Source organism: Anopheles gambiae, chromosome 2, assembly GCF_943734735.2.
Source record: "Anopheles gambiae chromosome 2, idAnoGambNW_F1_1, whole genome shotgun sequence".
NCBI classification, from domain to species: Eukaryota; Metazoa; Arthropoda; class Insecta; order Diptera; family Culicidae; genus Anopheles; species Anopheles gambiae.
Window position 1 is genome coordinate 60,373,412 of NC_064601.1, and position 8,608 is coordinate 60,382,019.

Below are 8,608 nucleotides of genomic sequence, written 5' to 3' on the forward strand. Positions count from 1 at the left end.
CCTCACACTGCGAAGGCTTGAACTGTACTGACGATTTTGTGTGGTAGCAAGAAAGGGAACGCACGAGGAACACTCGCTGCACTAGTGCGAGCGAGACACCGACACCAGCAAGCCGCTGCGAGAAAACCAAACTGAGCGCGCTGGCTGAAAGTGAACGCACACATTCACACATGTGTGATTGTGTGAGTGCGAAAACTGTTTAGAAAGCAAAACACGCTCTCGCCGCCGCGTAATTCCGCGTATTTCCAACCGTCTCCCCCTGTTTCTACATGCCCCTCGCCTGAAAGACGCACACTTTTACATTCTCATTGCTAGTAGGGTGTAGTTACGGAACACTCTAGGAGGGACATTTATGTTGACTCTACCCAGTCCGCAAAAGCCGAAGTTTTGTATGGGATCGTGTCGTACACATATGGCCCCACTTACGTACCCACTTGCAGTAGAAGTGTAAATGTGGTTTCACGCACACATAGACACCTTCCACCCGAACGATCGCGTTCACACATACTATAACGCTCTGATTTCTTCTACACCTCACGCATACCAATGTGTTTGCTCCACCCCCTTTTCGGATTGCTTATAGAAATGATGAGGCACACATGTTTACTTTTGCTGTATGCACACATTCGCATGTAGTTTATTCCACACTTTTTCTCTCCCTTCCAACACGTGCTTTGGCATACTCGCACTGTGGAGACGGCAGAACGGTCTCCCCCTTCCAAATTTACCGTTCTTCCTCCTCTCGATCTTTTTTCTTCTTACCGCGTACGGGGTACCATCAGAGCTGCGCGCTGGCTTTAGTTTTTCCTCCTCTCGTTCTTCCTTTCTCCTACCGCTCCCGGGGGCTGCGCGCGTTTCGACAGGTTCTTAGCGCAATCCAGTGCGTAGTTTTGTGGCTGAGTTGTGCTGAACGCTGTCAATAAAAATGAACCAATAATTAATGCATGTAGTACGAATTACTTTGGATTGTTTTACGTATATGATGAGAGCAACACTTACCTTAATATTTTAAAACTGGAAAACAATTTCTTTCCGTCACCCACTTTGAAGATTGTTGATGATGCCAACAGGTAGGCGTTGATGAATGGCGCATGCACCTGTAACTTTGAGGACGATACGCATTAGTTGAATTAGTACATTGAAGCACATATGAGATCAAGAAACTTACCTCAGCAAGTTAGCTAGGATAAATCATTCCGCAATGGAAGAAGAAGCAACACTGCGCAAAACGTAAACAAGGAAAGTAGGGGACACAAGAAATCGCACATCACTCCCGCACATCCTTCCACAACGAAAGTTCTGGGCAGACTGAGGATGCCTAACTCCCGGATGAGTGCGATAGCAGAAAAAAATCATGGTAGATCGAGAGAGATGGGTAGACTCGGTGTAGCGCAATCCAACGGTAGATGCATGTGTGTGTGACCAACGAAAGACTTCGGATCCCGCTCCTCGCGTTTTTCATCCATCGTTTTTCGTCACACGCACACACCTCTATACGCGCGGCGGTTTGCTGTCCAAAATCTGGAGAGAGAAGACAGGGCATCTCGCTTTGGCACACAGAAAAATCTTTGAAAAACTTCGGCTCTGCTACTTGGGTTATTCAACCGATCCGTCGGGTCCCGAAGCCGAAGCAAACCCGAAGCCGAAGCAAAACCCGAACGGGGGTCTGCACGAACCTTCGTTTAATTAGTCCCCTCCCCCTTTTTTGCCAGGATTTCTTTCCAAAATGATACAGTGCGGACCATTATATCAACATGATTCGATTTATTGGATATCGAACCAACATAGAATACAAAAAAAAACACACACAACACATGCACTATTGTGCATCCATTATTATCACTGCACTTAATTCTAAATTAATGCACATAATAAAAAAACACTTTTTACACTCGCACAAAGAAAAATTAAAATCAACACAGCACTTTCTGCTCCACATCGCTGTCGCGCCTAGTTCTTCTCGCTGCACTGTACGGGCCACCATCTCCAACACCACGACACTGCCACAGGTTTTGTTGTCTCCGTTCGCCGTGAAACACACATGAAATGGAAGAAAAATGATATTAATTAGAAGGGGGGATGTTGGTTGATAATTTTAATCACTTTTACTTACCTCAAATTAAACAAAACTCTATTTTTTACGGGGTTTATCCGCTGACTACCAAGCGCTGAAACACCACACAAGCACCAACCTCACTGGACTGAAAGTAAAGCCTACTGCGTGAATGTGTGTATGCGCTTCTGCCAACCACGCAAACAATGAGACCCCAAATTTTGAGTGATTCAGGCCGAGGGGTATGAGGAAGCTTGAGGAAGCACGGAGAAACGCGCTGCGATGAGAGTTCGCATTCTGTTTTACACGCGCGCTTCACTAACACCAATACAAATACCGTGCTTTGACGAGCCGTCTGTGAATGTGTGTGTGTCTTCTTTCAGCGAGCTCACCAACTTGGATCTGCTCGTCACATCGTGTTGTCTCGCTTACACTACAGCATCGAACCATCGCTCCGTATGTCCCCCCCCTCCTACGCGTACAACACCACCAGTACAGCGCGACGCTTTGCCGGAGATGGTTGTGCGTGTTTTGTTCAAAGTCCCGCGCGCAGTGTTTGTGCATTGATGCGCATTTCGTTATAAGTCTCGTGCGCCGGTGTGTTTTGGTGAAGTGTGCAGTGAATAAACAGTGTGCACAGACGCACATGCAGTGCATGCATCGACAAGTAAGAATTTGATGAACAGAGGCAACGCAGATTGTCGACAAGTTTCCCGCAGCCTGGCTCGACCCGGTATGACGTCATTGGATTCTACATGTGTACTTTAGTGTGTACTTTATGTTTCAATAAAGTGTTTAATGTAATAAAAAATGACAGTGTTTGTGTTTAGTTTTAGAATAAGTGCATGAAAGAAAGCGAAAAACAAGAAGCTTTTGATGTGTTGGTAGCATGGCTCGAAAGAACACAAACACATTGAGAACTGCAGAGCGCACCGTGCGTTACGGGTGGGGAGGGGGAGGGCTCGCGCGAGGGTGTAACTCATTGGTCGAAGAGACACTGTATTTCGACAGCGTCACTCAAATAACTCAAAAAATACACTCATTTTGCCGGACGGGAAGCCAACCGCGCCGTACTGCGTGTGTAGCCAAGTACGTGTGTGTGTGTATATTTGCACCACTGGACACAGAACACAAACCTCACCGCACAGCAGAGCGTGTGTCGCCAAGTGTATGCATGTGTGTATTTGCACCACTGAATTCTGAACGTCCACCGCACCGCACCACACAGCGTGTATCGCCAAGTGCGTGGCTGTGTGTAGCATCACCGTGGACTGCAGAAAACTACCTGCACTAGAACAGAGCGCTGGTGTGGCCAAATGTGTGCATGTGTGTACTTGCTCCACTGAAAGCCGGTATCGCACCAGATTTCGGGTGTCGCCTTGTGCGTGCGTGTGTGTTATTCTTACAGCACACTCGTTCATCATTCCCAGTCCGCAAAAGCCGAAGTTTTGTATGGGATCGTGTCGTACACATATGGCCCCACTTACGTACCCACTTGCAGTAGAAGTGTAAATATGGTTTCACGCACACATAGACACATTCGACCCGAACGATCGCGTTCACACATACTATAACGCTCCGATTTATTCTGCATCTAACGCATACCAATGTGTTTGCTCCACCCCCTTTTCGGATTGCTTATAGAAATGATGAGGCACACATGTTTACTTTTGCTGTATGCACACATTCGCATGCGGTTTATTCCACACTTTTTCTTTCCCTTCCAACACGTGCTTTGGCATACTCACAATGTGGAGACGGCAGAACGGTCTCCCCCTTCCAAATTTACCGTTCTACCTCCTCTCGATCTTTTTTCTTCTTACCGCGTACGGGGTACCATCAGAGCTGCGCGCTGGCTTTAGTTTTTTCTCCTCTCGTTCTTCCTTTCTCCTACCGCTCCCGGGGGCTGCGCGCGTTTCGACAGGTTCTTAGCGCAATCCAGTGCGTTGTTTTGTGGCTGAGTTGTGCTGAACGCTGTCAATAAAAATGAACCAATAATTAATGCATGTAGTACGTATTACTTTGGATAGTTTTACGTATATGATGAGAGCAACACTTACCTTAATATTTTAAAACTGGAAAACAATTTCTTTCCGTCACCTACTATAAACATTGTTGATGATGCCAACAGTTAGGCGTTGATGAATGGCGCATGCACCTGTAACTTTGAAGACGATAAGCATTAGTTAAATTAGTACATTGAAGCACATATGAGATCAAGAAACTTACCTCAACAAGTTAGCTAGGATAAATCATTCCACAATGGAATAAGGAGCAACACTGCGCAAAACGTAAACAAGGATAGTTGGGGACACAAGAAATCGCACATCACTCCCGCACATCCTTCCACAACGAAAGTTCTGGACAGACTGACGATGCCTAACACCCGGATGAGTGCGATAGCAGAAAAAAATCATGGGAGATCGAGAGAGATGGGTAGACTCGGTGTAGCGCAATCCGCTGGTAGATGGATGTGTGTGTGTGACCAACGAAAGACTTCGGACCCCGCTTCTCGCGTTTTTCATCCATCGTTTTTCGTCACACGCACACACCTCTACACGCGCGGCGGTTTGCTATCCAAAATCTAGAGAGAGAAGACAGGGCATCTCGCTTTGGCACACAGAAAAATCTCTGCAAAACTTCGGCTCTGCTACTTCCCAACAGTCAAAAGCCGAAGATTTTATATTGACCTTTCGTTTTTTCTATCTGTCTCTCGCTCTAATTTGAGTGATTTTCCCTTCGTGAGTATCCACGAGCTCCCTCGTGTGGTTGTTGTTGTTGGAAGTTGAAACCGAACCCCCTTCGTGCGCTGCCAAAATCAGCGAAGAACGAAATCGAGTGGCTCAAGCGAAAAAACGAAAAAAATCCCAAGTAGCAGAGCCGAAGTTTTTCAGAGATTTTTCTGTGTGCCAAAGCGAGATGCCCTGTCTTCTCTCTCTAGATTTTGGACAGCAAACCGCTGCGCGTGTAGAGGTGTGTGCGTGTGACGAACAACGATGGATGAAAAACGCGAGGAGCGGGGTCTGAAGTCTTTCGTTGGTCACACACACACATCCATCTACCAGCGGATTGCGCTACACCGAGTCTACCCATCTCTCTCGATCTCCCATGATTTTTTCTGCTATCGCACTCATCCGGGTGTTAGGCATCGTCAGTCTGTCCAGAACTTTCGTTGTGGAAGGATGTGCGGGAGTGATGTGCGATTTCTTGTGTCCCCAACTATCCTTGTTTACGTTTTGCGCAGTGTTGCTCCTTATTCCATTGTGGAATGATTTATCCTAGCTAACTTGTTGAGGTAAGTTTCTTGATCTCATATGTGCTTCAATGTACTAATTTAACTAATGCTTATCGTCTTCAAAGTTACAGGTGCATGCGCCATTCATCAACGCCTAACTGTTGGCATCATCAACAATGTTTATAGTAGGTGACGGAAAGAAATTGTTTTCCAGTTTTAAAATATTAAGGTAAGTGTTGCTCTCATCATATACGTAAAACTATCCAAAGTAATACGTACTACATGCATTAATTATTGGTTCATTTTTATTGACAGCGTTCAGCACAACTCAGCCACAAAACAACGCACTGGATTGCGCTAAGAACCTGTCGAAACGCGCGCAGCCCCCGGGAGCGGTAGGAGAAAGGAAGAACGAGAGGAGAAAAAACTAAAGCCAGCGCGCAGCTCTGATGGTACCCCGTACGCGGTAAGAAGAAAAAAGATCGAGAGGAGGTAGAACGGTAAATTTGGAAGGGGGAGACCGTTCTGCCGTCTCCACATTGTGAGTATGCCAAAGCACGTGTTGGAAGGGAAAGAAAAAGTGTGGAATAAACCGCATGCGAATGTGTGCATACAGCAAAAGTAAACATGTGTGCCTCATCATTTCTATAAGCAATCCGAAAAGGGGGTGGAGCAAACACATTGGTATGCGTTAGATGCAGAATAAATCGGAGCGTTATAGTATGTGTGAACGCGATCGTTCGGGTCGAATGTGTCTATGTGTGCGTGAAACCATATTTACACTTCTACTGCAAGTGGGTACGTAAGTGGGGCCATATGTGTACGACACGATCCCATACAAAACTTCGGCTTTTGCGGACTGGGAATGATGAACGAGTGTGCTGTAAGAATAACACACACGCACGCACAAGGCGACACCCGAAATCTGGTGCGATACCGGCTTTCAGTGGAGCAAGTACACACATGCACACATTTGGCCACACCAGCGCTCTGTTCTAGTGCAGGTAGTTTTCTGCAGTCCACGGTGATGCTACACACAGCCACGCACTTGGCGATACACGCTGTGTGGTGCGGTGCGGTGGACGTTCAGAATTCAGTGGTGCAAATACACACATGCATACACTTGGCGACACACGCTCTGCTGTGCGGTGAGGTTTGTGTTCTGTGTCCAGTGGTGCAAATATACACACACACACGTACTTGGCTACACACGCAGTACGGCGCGGTTGGCTTGGCAGAAGCGCATACACACATTCACGCAGTAGGCTTTACTTTCAGTCCAGTGAGGTTGGTGCTTGTGTGGTGTTTCAGCGCTTGGTAGTCAGCGGATAAACCCCGTAAAAAATAGAGTTTTGTTTAATTTGAGGTAAGTAAAAGTGATTAAAATTATCAACCAACATCCCCCCTTCTAATTAATATCATTTTTCTTCCATTTCATGTGTGTTTCACGGCGAACGGAGACAACAAAACCTGTGGCAGTGTCGTGGTGTTGGAGATGGTGGCCCGTACAGTGCAGCGAGAAGAACTAGGCGCGACAGCGATGTGGAGCAGAAAGTGCTGTGTTGATTTTAATTTTTCTTTGTGCGAGTGTAAAAAGTGTTTTTTTATTATGTGCATTAATTTAGAATTAAGTGCAGTGATAATAATGGATGCACAATAGTGCATGTGTTGTGTGTGTTTTTTTTTGTATTCTATGTTGGTTCGATATCCAATAAATCGAATCATGTTGATATAATGGTCCGCACTGTATCATTTTGGAAAGAAATCCTGGCAAAAAAGGGGGAGGGGACTAATTAAACGAAGGTTCGTGCAGACCCCCGTTCGGGTTTTGCTTCGGCTTCGGGTTTGCTTCGGCTTCGGGACCCGACGGATCGGTTGAATAATCCCAAGTAGCAGAGCCGAAGTTTTTCAAAGATTTTTCTGTGTGCCAAAGCGAGATGCCCTGTCTTCTCTCTCCAGATTTTGGACAGCAAACCGCCGCGCGTATAGAGGTGTGTGCGTGTGACGAAAAACGATGGATGAAAAACGCGAGGAGCGGGATCCGAAGTCTTTCGTTGGTCACACACACATGCATCTACCGTTGGATTGCGCTACACCGAGTCTACCCATCTCTCTCGATCTACCATGATTTTTTTCTGCTATCGCACTCATCCGGGAGTTAGGCATCCTCAGTCTGCCCAGAACTTTCGTTGTGGAAGGATGTGCGGGAGTGATGTGCGATTTCTTGTGTCCCCTACTTTCCTTGTTTACGTTTTGCGCAGTGTTGCTTCTTCTTCCATTGCGGAATGATTTATCCTAGCTAACTTGCTGAGGTAAGTTTCTTGATCTCATATGTGCTTCAATGTACTAATTCAACTAATGCGTATCGTCCTCAAAGTTACAGGTGCATGCGCCATTCATCAACGCCTACCTGTTGGCATCATCAACAATCTTCAAAGTGGGTGACGGAAAGAAATTGTTTTCCAGTTTTAAAATATTAAGGTAAGTGTTGCTCTCATCATATACGTAAAACAATCCAAAGTAATTCGTACTACATGCATTAATTATTGGTTCATTTTTATTGACAGCGTTCAGCACAACTCAGCCACAAAACTACGCACTGGATTGCGCTAAGAACCTGTCGAAACGCGCGCAGCCCCCGGGAGCGGTAGGAGAAAGGAAGAACGAGAGGAGGAAAAACTAAAGCCAGCGCGCAGCTCTGATGGTACCCCGTACGCGGTAAGAAGAAAAAAGATCGAGAGGAGGAAGAACGGTAAATTTGGAAGGGGGAGACCGTTCTGCCGTCTCCACAGTGCGAGTATGCCAAAGCACGTGTTGGAAGGGAGAGAAAAAGTGTGGAATAAACTACATGCGAATGTGTGCATACAGCAAAAGTAAACATGTGTGCCTCATCATTTCTATAAGCAATCCGAAAAGGGGGTGGAGCAAACACATTGGTATGCGTGAGGTGTAGAAGAAATCAGAGCGTTATAGTATGTGTGAACGCGATCGTTCGGGTGGAAGGTGTCTATGTGTGCGTGAAACCACATTTACACTTCTACTGCAAGTGGGTACGTAAGTGGGGCCATATGTGTACGACACGATCCCATACAAAACTTCGGCTTTTGCGGACTGGGAATTTCGCCAACTCAGCTTCAAAGCCAGCTTCAATCTCAGCGGATCTCTGAGTGCTGGTGACCGGTGGGTTGGGGATGGCTCGAACCTTTCTTCGTGCAAAAAGCCGAAATTAGTTCGGGTTTCGAATGGGAAAGAAGCAAAACAACACACACACGAACACACACTGTGCAGTTTGATTTTGGGGCGTTCCTTTTTTTCGCGTT

General features: G+C 46.3%; 3 long non-coding RNA genes across 4 annotated transcripts; 2 read left to right on the plus strand and 1 right to left on the minus strand.

Moving 5' to 3' along the window:
- Positions 1–602: 602 nt before the first annotated feature.
- Positions 603–3,105, minus strand: LOC133391124 (uncharacterized). Its single transcript, XR_009764619.1, has 3 exons — positions 1,169–3,105; positions 1,000–1,103; positions 603–913 (listed from the first exon to the last, which is right to left on the minus strand). It is a non-coding gene; the product is annotated as an uncharacterized LOC133391124 (long non-coding RNA).
- A 1,814-nt stretch (positions 3,106–4,919) lies between these two features.
- On the plus strand, positions 4,920–5,995 carry LOC133391119 (uncharacterized). 2 transcript variants are annotated; one of them, XR_009764613.1, is made up of 3 exons: positions 4,920–5,348; positions 5,414–5,517; positions 5,604–5,995. It is a non-coding gene; the product is annotated as an uncharacterized LOC133391119 (long non-coding RNA). The 2 variants fall into 2 exon arrangements; XR_009764614.1 differs by having other exon boundaries at positions 5,420–5,517.
- Positions 5,996–6,017: 22 nt separating this feature from the next.
- On the plus strand, positions 6,018–8,166 carry LOC133391122 (uncharacterized). The gene is made up of 3 exons (XR_009764617.1): positions 6,018–7,600; positions 7,666–7,769; positions 7,856–8,166. It is a non-coding gene; the product is annotated as an uncharacterized LOC133391122 (long non-coding RNA).
- Positions 8,167–8,608: the final 442 nt, after the last annotated feature.